A 14044-nucleotide genomic window follows, 5' to 3' on the forward strand; every position below is an offset into this window, starting at 1 on the left:
GGCACTGCCAGTCAATCACTAAACATTCAGTCCCTACTGGCGCCAGTAAGTAAGGAACAGGAGATATAAAGAAAGGCAAAAGACAGTTTCTGTCCTCGAGGTACCCACAGTCTAATGGGAAAGACAACTTGTAAACAACTTTGTACTTAAAAGATATGTTCAGTCCTTTTCAATTATGTCTGACTCATCATGATCCCACTTGGGACTTTCTTGAACACTTTGCCATTTCCTTCTTCAGCTCATTTAACAATTAAGAGAACTGAGGCAAATTGAGTCAAGTGATTAGCCCTGGGTCACACAACTAGGAACTTTCTGATACACATGATATAAAGAGAATAAATAGAAAATAACCAAAATACTGTCTTAAACTGTAAAATCCAATGGCCTTTTGTTTAGAGCCCATTCTCCACACACACACACAAACACTGAGACTAGCTTCTCCTGGTTTTCCTCCTTCCTCTCTGACAATTTCCTCTCTACCTTCTTTATTTTTTCATCATCATCCATCTTCCAACTTCTAAGCTAAGCAAAGCCTTCCTCCTAGGCTCAGTCCTAGGTCCTCGTGTCTCATTTTGGGCCTCCTTTAGTGATTTAATTAGTTTCTCTATCTTTCTGAAAACTAAGCCCAAATACCACCTCCTCTATAAAGTGGTCCTCTTTTCTCATCTTGCCAAATGTCAGTGCTTTATCCCTCCTCAAATTAACTCATCACCATCTATATATAAATTCCTAGAGCATAGATTTGCAGCTGGAAGGAATCAGAGTGAATCTAGTCCAACCCCCTCATTTTACAAATGAGGAAACTGAAGTCTTTGTAAATTGTCCAAAGTGGTACAGCTAATAATTTTCAAAGTCAAAATTTTGAGTCCAAGTCCTGATTCTAAATCTAGTAGTCACTAACTCCATTGTACTAAGTTGTTTTTTTCTCCTACTTCCCTTCCCTTGTTTCTCTATTGCAAATAGTAGGTGCCTCATAAATGTTGATTGAAGCTGCCCTTTAATTATTCCAGATAAGAAAGTAATTGAGAACATTGTGTCTTTAGCACCAGAAATTTAAAAAGGGAGGAAGAAAGAGAAACTAAACATTCATTTAGAAGAATTTACTAAGTCAACACCATATGCCCATGCAATTTTGAGGGAGGAGACAGGAGAATGCTCATAAAATAGAGAAGACAAGAAACAGAGAACAGTAACATTAATCGGTACCTCCTTTAATAAATGTAAAAATGTAGCCTCAAAATTAAAACAACCTAATCACAAATGGAACATTTTCTTGGACCTCAGTTTCCTCATCTATAAAACAAGAGAATGAATTAGATGGAATCTATATTCCTTCTAGTTTTAAAATGACAAGTAATTCCTGTGTAGCATGAAGTTAAAAGGAAGTAAGGAATAATGGATGGAATACTTGGCCTAGATTTATAATCATGGACAAGTTGCTTCATAGTTCTTCCAATTTATCTCTCAAATAGAAATAAACATAGTACCTACTTAACAGGGTTATTTAAAGGGTTTAAATAATATGTGAAACATGCTTAACAGATGTTATATAAATGTGTTGCTATGAGTGAGGTTATAGGTGCCCTGCGTTTTAGCCCTGACTTTGCCAAATACTAGCAATATTAATATTTGCTTAATATTTGCAAGTCTAAGTAGCTTCATCTAAAAAAAATCCATCTTTAATGTCTTGTAAAGACCAAATGGGTATGGTAATAATTTTGAAAAATACAAAACTTTGAATAACTTTCAAAAATTATGTGTACAAATGTAAGCTAAAATTATCATAATGCAAACATGTTTCTAAACTAGGGTAAAGATTCCTGGAACTCCCACAGCCCAAACCACTTCCAGCTAAATAGACAAGAAAATATCCTAAATATTGCACCGTAATCCATTGGAAATCAATTTTACCCCTAGGTAGTTAAGCATTCCATGGCGTAATTGACCCAGGGCTAGGGCAACCAGCTCTTAAGCATAGCATGCTTCCCTTGAGCTTTGGCAGTGATTTAGTCTAGGGTGGTGTTATTACTACCAAGAAAGCAAAGAATTGCTTCTTAATAAAAACTAATATGCTAAAATTGATCAAATCAGTGATTATTTTTTTACTTTAAAGGGGCATATATCACCTTTTCTCTATTATTACCTTGAACGACTGCAATAACATAATAAGAAGTATCCCCATCCCTACTAGGTCTTGCCTCTACTCCATTCTTTCTACTGCTGTGATATTAGTATCTTTTGAGCAAGAATATGGTCAGCTCACTTATCTCCTCAAAACCTTCAGTGTCTTCCTAGAACCTACTAGATCAATACCTACATTGGTCTCATTCTCAAGGCCTTCCACAAAATGGCACTATTCTAATTTTCTAACATTTTCTTGCTGCACTTCAAACATTCTATTGCCAGTTCAACTGTACACTATTCAGCATACCATGCTTCTCTTTTCTACTGTGGTTCCTGTCTTGCCAAGCAGCAAGTCTAGATCATTCCACCATCTCTGCCCTTTCTACACCAATTGGGGTCTTGGCAAACAATTATATTCTAAAAGAAGAGATAACATATATAAATATATATAGTAAAAATAGATAGGGAATCAATATAAAAAATATACAAAATAATTAAAACCAAAATAGTTGAGGGCAGAAGCTGTTGAGTGATCATGAAGCAGTTCATACAGAAGAAATCTTTAAAAAGAGAGGGCCTCTTTGAGGAAGAGGAGTAGAAAATAAAGTACATTCCAGAACTGAAGGATGTGCTAGTCACCGAGTAGAAGATGGAGTGTCATCTGAATTCCAGATAAATTAAGTGACTTAGTCAAGATCATCTAAGTTGTATCTGAGCTAGAATTCATATTCATGACCTCTGACTCAAAATTCATGGTCTTTCCATTGTACAACTATGACAATTGACACATTTACGAGGACTCTGGATGTTTTGGCTACTTTGGTGCTAATTCTTTATGATCAAATTATGAAGTTTTACCATAAAAAAAGTAATGTGATATTTTGGCAAGAGCAAGTCAGGATATAAGTGAATTCAAATTTTATCTCTTATCCTTATTGCCTATATGACCATGGTCAAAACACTTAACCTCTCTGAATTTCCTTCCCAAAAAATGGAAATAATAAATAGTTATAGTGCCTAGCTCAGACAGTGGCTATGAAAATGAAATGAAATAAAATAATGTTTTGTAAGGTGCTTTTGAATCCTTACTGTGCTATATAAAGCTCAGCTATTATTACTACTTGCTGGAGCAACAAGCACTGGGAATGGAAGTCCTAAGGAAGGGGCCTTTAACAGAAGGACAATGTCACTTTCTTATAGTCTATTTATTCTTTCAACAGTTTAAAAAAAGATAAGAAGCACCTCTGAACGTGAAAAGTGCTGCATAAGCAGTGAGAAGTGTTGTTATTTTGGTCTCGGGGGCTTTGTTTAAGAGGAAATGATTAAGAGATGAAGCCAGGCTTATGTGACCTCTCACATGTCTCCTGTACAAGCCTCTGACCCTTTTGCAATAAGAGCTTTTTTATTGTGTGAATCAAACCTCCCAGGACACACAATGTATTCTGTTCACCAAAGGCCCCAGGCCTTACTTTCTGTTTCCTTTGACTTCTCTGGGAAAGGAAGCCCTTGACATTCCCAGCCCTAAGTCTGGTAGAGCCCTGCCTTAAAACTGCCTACTAGCAAAGTCACTTGTTATAATCATAACAATAGCTCCTATTCACATAGAAATTGTATGCAATAGTATATGGATTATTTTCCCTGTGGTGACAATATCATGATTATTGTCTATGAAGACAATATCCCTCAGTTTTTTAAAATGTTGGTTATATAGCATATTAAGGTTTTAAAAGAACTTGGAACTCATTAGCTCATGTGTTGAGGTTTAGAAATGACAATAGATTTGCTCAAGATCACAAATTCAGATAGGTGACCTTAACTTCTAATGTTAGAATCAAAAATCAAATCCAGATCTTATGAGGCCACGTCCTTTTTCCTTTTCAGCACACTATACTGAAATGGTATTGGAACTTACACTAAGAGCCTGGATGGAATAGTGAGTAATGAGGTAGGAGGGAGTGATGAGACCATGAGTTCAACCCCTTCATTTTACAGATGGGGGAACTGAGACAGAGAAATTGAGTGATTTGCCTTTGCTCACATTGCTATTCAGTGTCTGAGGAAAGTTTTAGACATTCCTTGTGACACAAAATATGTGATATCTAAATATAGGTTCTTGTGCACATCTGACTGTTTACATGTCTTTAGGACTTTTTGGTCAAGGCAAAACAGCCTGTCCAATAAAAAATGAAAGGTGGAGGTTGAGCTACAATCCATCTGGTAAGGTTGTATAATGCTTCTTGCTACAGCTGCTTGGATATTTTCATCTAGCACATGAGTAAAATATTTTTGCCACGTGAAACATGTGCATGTGTGCCTGTGTGTGTGTGTGTGTGTGTGTGTGTGTGTGTGTGTGCACCCACACATGCGCACACTTTAGAGGGTCCACAGGAGAATTCCAGGAAGTTTTCTGGCATTGTGTCACTTACTGAGCTCGGGAATGGGAGGCAGGAAATCTGGGTTCAAATCCTAGCTCTGTCATTTAACTGATGTTTAGCAAATCACTTAACCTCTCAGCCTCAGTTTCCTCATCTTATATTCTCAAGTCATTTTAAGGAAAGTGTTTTATAAAAATGAACACATATAAATATGATTAATAATTATTATTCCTTTTGAATTCCATTGTATTTGACTTTTCATAATTCAATTATATGCTGACTTTAGATGGATTGTTCTTACGTTTGTCCTTCATTCTTGAAAAAGACCATGACAGCAGGTAGGTGATGTCATGACATGCATATGAATTGGATTTGAGTGAGGAGGTTTTGTGCTAAGTCATCGGCCTCGCTTTCTCCTCCGGAACCATGTAGATCCAGTAGCCAGATATGAATCAAAATGACTGGAGATGGCCCTAGAGGAGATCAGATAGATTGTTCAATAATCAGTTTGATTCATGTTGTAGGACTGTTTGCCCCTTAGCTGTTAATGATTCTACCATAATAATCATAATGGTGATGAAGCAAGGGTCTCTTGGGGGTAGAGAACAAAAATTAAGAACCTACTATCTCCTAGATACTGTGTTAAGCTAGGTGGTACAGTGAATTGGACTCTGAGTTCAAATCCAGTTTCAGACACTAGATGTGTGACTTTGAGCCAGTCATCTAACCTCAGTTTGCTTCAGTTTCCACATCTGTAAAATGGAGGGGAGGGAAAGATGGGGAAAATGAATGGCATCTATCTCAGAGTTTTTGTGAAGATCTATTGAAAAAAATCATTGTCAAGTGCTTTACATAGTCCTTGTCACAGAGGAAGCACTATGTAAATATTAGCAACAGTGGGCAGTTAGGTGGTGCAGTGGAAAGAGCACTAGCCTTAGATTTAGGAGGACCTGAGTTCAAATCTGACCTCAGACACTTGATACTTAATAGCTGTGTGACCTTTGGCAAGTCACTTAACTTTGCTTCACATCCAGTGCCTTCTGCAATTGTCCTAGTTCATATCTGGCCACTGGATCCAGATGGCTCCAGAGGAGAAAGTGAGGCTGGTGACTGAGCAGAGCAGCCCTTCACTCATATCCAATTCACTTGCTGTCATGACTCTTAAGTACTCAGTGATGTCATGTTCTTCAGGAATGAAGGAGAAACTTCAGCAACACCATTTGCATCTCAAGCTGTTCAGTTGAAAGTTCACTTTGCATATACTTAGTAACTAAATATGTTTTTCCCCTTTAAATGTGAGCAAATCCATCCTTCAGATGGCTACTTTGGTGAATTTGGAAAAGTTTGATTTCATTTACGCTAATTTCTGGTCTATTTATTGAAGATCAGCCTCCACCAGCAGTCACATATTCCTTTTGTTGATTTGAAGAAAGTCAACCTCGCCTACTTTTGTGGAAAGACTCAATAAGCTCAAACTGGGGCTGCTGCCATGGCCCCAGAGTATAGCACCATAAGAGAGGCCCTAACCTAAGTGTATGAAGAGAAGAAGGGGTTGAGGGTGGGGTGAGAGGAAAAGAAAGAAGGAATAGGCACTAAACAGTCCTAGGAACTGTGTTAAGCATTTTATAAATAATATTGCCTTTGATCTGCATTACATTCCTTAAGAAGCAGTGGATATTATTATTACCATTTTACAATTGACAAAACTGAGGCAAATAAGCTGATTGACTTGCCCAGCATTACACAACTAGTAAATGCCTAAGTCCACATTTAATTTCCTGATTGCAGGCCTACCATTCTATTCATTTCACTAACTAGCTGCTTCTGGTAGATAGATAGGTAGGTAGGTAGATAGATAGATAGATAGATAGATAGATAGATAGATAGATAGATAGATAGATAGATAGATAATTGATAGATAAACAGATAAATGATAGATGATTAATAGATAGGCAGATAGACAGGTAGCTGATAGAGAGTGGAGAGAGAGAGATTAATAATCAGATCAGTAGATAAATAGTCAGGTAGATGATAGATAGATAGATAGATAGATAGATAGATAGATAGATAGATAGAGAAAGAAATGATTAATAGAAAGGCAGATAGACAAGTGGCAGAGAGAGAGAGAGAGAGACAGAGACAGAGACAGAGACAGAGACAGAGAGAGACAGGGAGACTAGAGACTGACTTCTCTGCCTTCTGGTTTCCCTGGTTTCAAGACCTAAATAGAATTTCATCTTTCAGAGAAAGCCTTTCCCAACCTCTTTCAATTCTAGTGCTTTTTATTAATTTTTTTATATAACATATTTGTTTACTTGTTGTTAAATTGTAAACTTCTTGAGGGCAGAGATTGTCATGCTTCTTTTTGGGTCTCCAGCATGATTCCTGGAACACAATGGGGAGAAGGTAGAAATGGTGGTCTCAGTAGAGAAGTTATGGAGTAGCTGAAGATGCCAAAAGGAGGTGGGAATAGAGATGTTAACACATATTTTTATTCTCTCTTTCATATGAATCTGTTTCCCCAATCCTTCCTCTTTAAGAATTGGCTTATTTTCTGGCTTGGCATTTATTTTCTTTTTTTTTATTTCTTTTTTCAAGGCAATGGGGTTAAGTGGCTTGCCCAAGGACACATAGCTAGGTAATTATTAAGTGTCTGAGGCCAGATTTGAACTCAAGTACTCCTGACTCCAAGGCTGGTGCTCTATCCATTGTGCAACCTAGCTGCCCCAGCATTTATTTTCAAAGAAGCTATTTTTCTTAAGATAAGTGGGTGGAGTAGAAAAGAAAATATAGCCAGGAGAAAGGCTGTATAGTTGGTGACATACTTGGAGAAAGATTGGTATATTCTATTACCACTAGGAGAGATTCTTTGACATAAAATTGGAATTTCCAAACAACAAAAGATATCTGTCTATAAATATAATTATATTTACATGTACAAATGTATGTGTGTGTATATATATATATATATATATATATATATTTATGTAAAATAACTTTCTTGAAGCAGAGAGAACACATACAATTATTTCAATCCCTAGATCCAATGAACCTGAAATGCTTGTTGAGGGAAAAATTTGAAGATGAACTTGAGTAATCTTCTGAGGAAAGTTCATATCCAAATTCCCCTTTTTCCTTCCCGTAGTGAGTTGGAACAGTAAACTATTGCCATAAGGGACAGAGTTAAAGGCATTGACTAGAAGGAAAGTCATGCTTAAGGGGAGGAACTATGAAAGCATACTTGTGGTTATATGAGGTAGTCATCATACTTAGAAATATCATTTGTAGTTCGAAGGTAGTGCATGAGAAAGTTTGCTATACTCCCAAAAAATGTGTTGGATCCAGACTTATACTTTCATTCTAGATAAGTTTTTAGTATTACTGAAAGTATTACATCTCCATGCATCATCAGTTATTCTTCAGAGATGGTAATTTCATACACAGAACCAGCAGTCTCTAAGGACTCTGCTTAATAGGGTTTTACCGTTTCTAGTTGGGGATTTCCCATATGTCATGGTGTGAAATTTTGGGATGTCAAGTTTACAAAGAAGAACTTCCTGTCTAAATTAGGGTTTTATCTAATAAGTCAAGCTAAGGTCTTACTTATCCAATAAGACTGAATCATTCTAAATCTCACAAATTAAGGAGGCAACTTATAACATCAGTGATGACCAAAAAATGCACTGATATCACCAAAATACAGGAATTAAATATCTTGTGGGTCAGTTTAGGACCTCCTCCGGTTAAAGAAGATCAGCGGTTTTGAAGTTAAAGTAAGTATTTGCTGTAGCCAAATCATTCTGCCTCTCAAGAACGTCAGTCAGTCAGTCAATAAATAAAGAAATAAATTATCTAAATTTAAAAATGATAAAGAAAATGGTAATAATGTAGACTATGCTTCAAACTGTGCCCAGATTACATTTTTCTTCTGTTCTGGGGAACTGGCTGTTAAACATTTATTAGCATACTCTTGTTCAAAAGGGTCCTTAGAGATCATCCTGTTTGGTGGCTCTTATTTTTTGTTCTCAGGACCCTTTTGTTTATGCAAACTATATGTATTGATAATTAGTGTATTAGAAATTAAGATTATGAAAATAGTTTTGACCTCACAAATCACCTGAAAGGGTCAGAGAGACCTCTAGAGGTCTGTGGATTACTCTTTGAGGACCACTGATCTAGTTCATCCCTCTGTTCCATAGATGAGCAACCTGGGTAATGGAAATATTATATGACCTTTCCCAAGATGAGATACTCTGAAATTAAGAGCCAAGATTCAGTCCTAGATTCCTTTCACTCAGTATCTGGAACTCTTTCAAGTTTACTGGTTTCCACTTACATCTGAAGTTATGAAGATAATAAGCTGTACAAGAAGTAAGTGTGCTTTGAGAAAAGAAATTCATCAAAGTAAAACCTAAGACCATTGCCATCATCTGACATCAACATTGATTTTGAACATTCACATGTCTAGAAAACACTAAAATTGTTCTTGCGTGCTCAGATAACCAATGCCGATGACTTTGGAACACTGTCAAGAGTCCCCACTGGTGGTTGTAACTTCACAATAGTAGGCAGCTCTAGTTGTGGAGTATCAGTAATATTTCTCCCACAATGTTATCTAGCAAAGGCCTTTTAATGAGGCCATTGTGTTCATCTTTCAGAATTTCAAAGGTTGGCCTACTGTTAGTAATCAGCTGACTCACATCTTCCTTAAGAGGGATACAAACTCAAAACAAACTAATGTGCTTTTAGTCTGTGCTCATAAAAACAATTTGTCCAGAACAGTGGAGGTAACAGGCAATGAGCTTTTGCCAACAGTCAGCAAAATACAGGAAGTGTACTGTGCTCTATTGGACATTGGACTCAATGAACTCTGCCGTCATCAGTCCATATCGGGAATATTGTATTCCCAGTATTTAAGAATATCCGAATTGGAAGTGTCTCAGAGACCATCTGGTCCAAACTATACACAGAAATCTCTTCCAAAGTAAAGTTTCAATATAGTCATTCAGGCTTACTGGAAGAAGGTATCTGTTTTCTCTTGAATCAATTCATACAACTTTCAGGTAACATTGATCATAAGGAAATTATTTCCTTTCCTCAAAATTAAATTTGTTTATAACCTCTACACATTTTTTTTATACTTTTGGATGCTACATTTTAGGAAGCAATATTTTAAATCTATGCAACAAACTAGGGATTCTTACCTGGGAGAATTGGCAGCATAGATTTAGAGCTATACTTTCTAGATACTCTAATCTAATCCCCTCATCTTAAAGATAAGGAAATAGTTTCAGAGAAGTACAAGGATTTGGTTGCACCTATTTTGTTCTTTTTGAATTACTCTAATTCATTATGAGGGAATTTTAAACTTTCTTACTGAAGTCATTCCAGACAATCCTGCACTAGAAAGACTCACTTCCATCCTGGTTAATAACCCACCCCCAGCCCCTGCCTCTTGCTTAGGCTGCTTGGCTTGGATGACATGGGAGTCAGGACCTCCATTCTTCCTATAAGATGGCAAGATGGCATGCAACCAGGTATAACCATCTGCCCTGACATCTCTTAATATCCTCAGGTCTTATCACCTATCTTGCAGTTTCCTAGCATTATTAGTTCATCTATTTAGACAGTCTGGATTTCTGGGCCTTGCCCTGCTGAATTGTTGGTCTTCTCAGTTTCTTCATCTGTTCTATTGCTAAACTTTCTTTTATATTTTTCCACTAATTAAAGTTGAGTTTCTTGAGAACAGGGACTGTCCCAATTTTTTACCCTATTTTTAGCCCTAGCACTTAATAATGAACTTGGTACATAGTTTCTTGTTCTTAATTTGAAACAAATTGCAATGTGTCCAACTGTGACTGATGAGACCAGTATGAGCCCAGACTGCTCTACCATAGGTTAAGCACAAATAGTCCATATGAACACCAGGGGTGGTGAAGTTGAGATCTTCCCTATCAGACATCCAAGGAGGACAAGGATGTCCAGGGAGAAGGAACTTCTAGAGCACACTGAAATGAAGCACGATTGATCAAGACCTGTTCTAGGGCAAGGAGTGCTGGGGAACATTCCTAGTAAACATGTTTTGGCATCCACACCTGGGGACTTGGCCTGTCCCTGGGTGTTTATCACAAGACACCTGGAGAAAGTTATTGTATTCAGGATCTGAGGATATTTTGATTGAAACTCCCTGGATCACTGAGTTCAGTCTTATAAACCCTTGGACCTATGCCACTTTTGTGTGAGCACTAGAGGTTTTACTTGGAAAAATGGACTTTGGAAGTCCATTCCTTCAGAGAGGATGCTCTGCTGAAGGGATATTCCCAAATGAGACCCCTGGAGGCTCTGTCATGACATCTAGGGACTTCCCCAGCCAGATTTCCAGGTGTGTTGGAGCCTCCTCGATTGGGTAACTATTCTCTTCTTTTATCTTTTGTCTTTCCTTCCTTTTATCTATGATGATATTTTCCTTCATATATGCATATATGTAATTGTATATCTTTTGGGTAGTAAGTATAGTAATTATTAAATTCTCATTTGAATACTTAAGAGAGAGAGTGTGTATCATTGTGGGACAGATTTGAGATGACCAGATTAAAAGTATGTACTTTTAATTTGTCTGCACATAACCCTTTCTGCTATAGGTGGGTACTCTAAACTTACCTATGTCATATTTCCTTTAAGCTGTTTCAATTCTGCCTTCCTCTTAGAGCACAACAGCCTCATTGATGAGGACATGCCATGGTAGATGGTCCTGTCTTCCATGATGTATAATCAATTCTAAAGTTCTTTTGTCTTAGTTTTTTTTCAAGGCAATGGGGTTAAGTGATTTGCCCAGGATCATACAACTAGGTAATTATTAAGTGTCTGAGGTCGGATTTGAACTCAGATCTTCCTGACTCCAGGGCCAGTGCTCTATCCACTGCTCCAGCTAGCTGCCCCTCACTGTGCCACCTAGCTGCCCCCAAAGTTCTTAAGAGAGACCTTCCAGGGTGCACCAGTATCACTTCTTCTGACCCTCTTAGGAGCACTTGCCTTATGTGAGTTCTCCATTAAATAGCCTTTTTGGCAAGCCTGTATCTGGCATTCCAAAACATGACCAGTCCATTGTAAAGTTGGTAAAGTTGGAAGCTGGGCAGTTTAGCTTGAGAAAGGACCAGTGTCTGGAATCTTCTCCTGCCAAGTGATCTTCAGAATCTTCCTAAGATGATTTAAATGGAAACGATTCAGTTTCCTGACATGGCACTGGTTGACTGTTGAGGTTTCACAGGTATATAGGAATAAGATGAGTACAAATGCTTAGTTGACTTTTAGTTTGGTAGTTAGTCTAATACCTCTTCTCTCCCACACTTTGTTTCAGAACCTTCCAAATTACTCTGTCAAACTCATTGTCAATATGTACCTCCCTAAAAAGGACACTGCCAAGGTAAGTGAACTTTAAGGTACTCAAAACTTCTCCATTTGCTGTCACTGATGGTTCCACATATGGATGGTGTTGTACTAACTGACGGAACACCTGAGTTTTCTTGGTATTAATTGTTAAACTAAAATGAGCACAAGCAGCAGAGAATCGATGTATCCTTTGTTGCATCTTAGCTTCATAGGCTGAATTGAGGGCACCATCATCTGCAAACAGAAGGTATTGTGCCAATACTCCCTCCACTTTAGTCTTGGTGTGTTGCCTTTGCAAGTTGAAAAATTTTCCATCAGTGTATTAGCTGACCTTGAAGCTGTGTTCATCTTCAGTGAAGGCATTTGATAATAAGGCTGGAAACATCATGCTAAAAAGTCTGGGAGCAAGGACACATCTTTGTTTCACTCCACTGGTGTCTGGCAAGTCTCAAGACCATCATCCACTATCCAGAACTTGGGTAAGCATGTCGTCATGAAGCTGATGTACAATACTAATTAACTTCTCCAAGGAACCAGGTTTTGACATAATTTTCCATATACCCTCACAACTGACAGTGTCAAAGGCCTTGCTCAGATCTACAAAATGCTGTATACAGACTTCTGATCCTGGCATTTCTTTGGAATTGTGGGACAGCAACCACCATATCAAGGTTCCTCTACCCTTTTGGAAGCCACAGTGGCTCTCAGGGAAGTAACCGTCTTCCAGGTGAAGGATGGAGGAGGATTCTGGCAAGAATCTTACCAGCAATGACTAAAAGAAAAAACCCTGTGATTGTCACAGGACAACCTATTCCCTTTACCTTTATAGAGATGTTACGATAGAGGTATCTTTGAATTCTTGGTGGTAACCTCTTCATGCCATATAATCTGGAAAATTTCAGTGAACTTTTGGTATATACTAAGCACTTAATAAATGCTTATTCACTCATATTGATAATAGCACATGTTTCTAATGTTATAAAGTGTTTTCAGTAACTGAGTATTGAAAGAACTTAATTCTTTAAAAATAAAGTCTAGTTGTGGAGGATTGCTACTGCATTAGTTAGAACATTACTTAACAAAAACATTACTCTATATGGTGATTGTTTGTGAATGTAATGTCCCTGTTCTAGACTAAGAATTCCAACAAGATGAGGACTGTCTTGTCCAAACTTTGTGTCTCCTTCAGCACCTCGACATTCAAAAGGTCCTTAATAACTATCTGTTGAAAAACAAAATAAAACAAAGAAAAACCCACAGAATCTGAATGAATGCTATGTTCACCTTCTAAAAATTTCACTTGTGTTTTTCTTTCCTATTTCACAGTTTGCTTTCTTTTCCCTTAATCCTAATTAACGACTAATTTGTAAAAATGTTAAACATAAATGTATATGTACCATGTTGACCAGACTGTTTGCCACTGAGGGAAAGAAGGTGGGAAGGGACGGTGGAAGGAAATTATATGACTTATGTGGATGAATGTTGAAAAATCTTCATAACATGTACTTGGGAAAATAAAATAAAATATCAATTGGCAAAAAATGAATATCTGTTGAATTGTGACATCATCTATACACAGTTGATCTGCCTTTGTGATCATTTTGCCAGTACTACTGTTGTATGAGGAAAGGGTAAGCTATTTTTCTAGTACCTGGGACCATGGAATGAAAATGCTGTAACTATTAAAACACCTTAGAAATGTGAATAAATAATATTGTGGATATTTACAAACAGATGAAATTCTCTTTAGGAAACAAAAAAAGTATGGCATTGGGCAAAAAATGCTAGACTTAAGGTCAGAAAGATCTAATTTGAAATCTGTCCTCCAGTTCTTACTGATGTAGGATACTTGATAAATCACTGAAGTTCTCCGGGTCTCAGTTTCATCTATAAAGTGAAGACAATATTAACAACTTAATCACCTATCCTTTTAATAGCTTCAAGTTGCACTAAAACTTTTGGGACATGCTGAAAAAAAAGATCTATATTACAATTAACTATTTCATTCTACTAGACTGCAACTCCCTAAGGGCAGGAACTTTCACTCATCCAAACTCTATTTTATCCAGGGCTTATCATGGTTTTTTGAGGGGGTTTTTTTGGTATAAAGTAGGAACCAGAATTTAGCTTGACACATTGACCTATAGGAAATTTAA

This window comes from Macrotis lagotis, chromosome 4 (assembly GCF_037893015.1).
Source record: "Macrotis lagotis isolate mMagLag1 chromosome 4, bilby.v1.9.chrom.fasta, whole genome shotgun sequence".
NCBI lineage: Eukaryota > Metazoa > Chordata > Mammalia > Peramelemorphia > Peramelidae > Macrotis > Macrotis lagotis.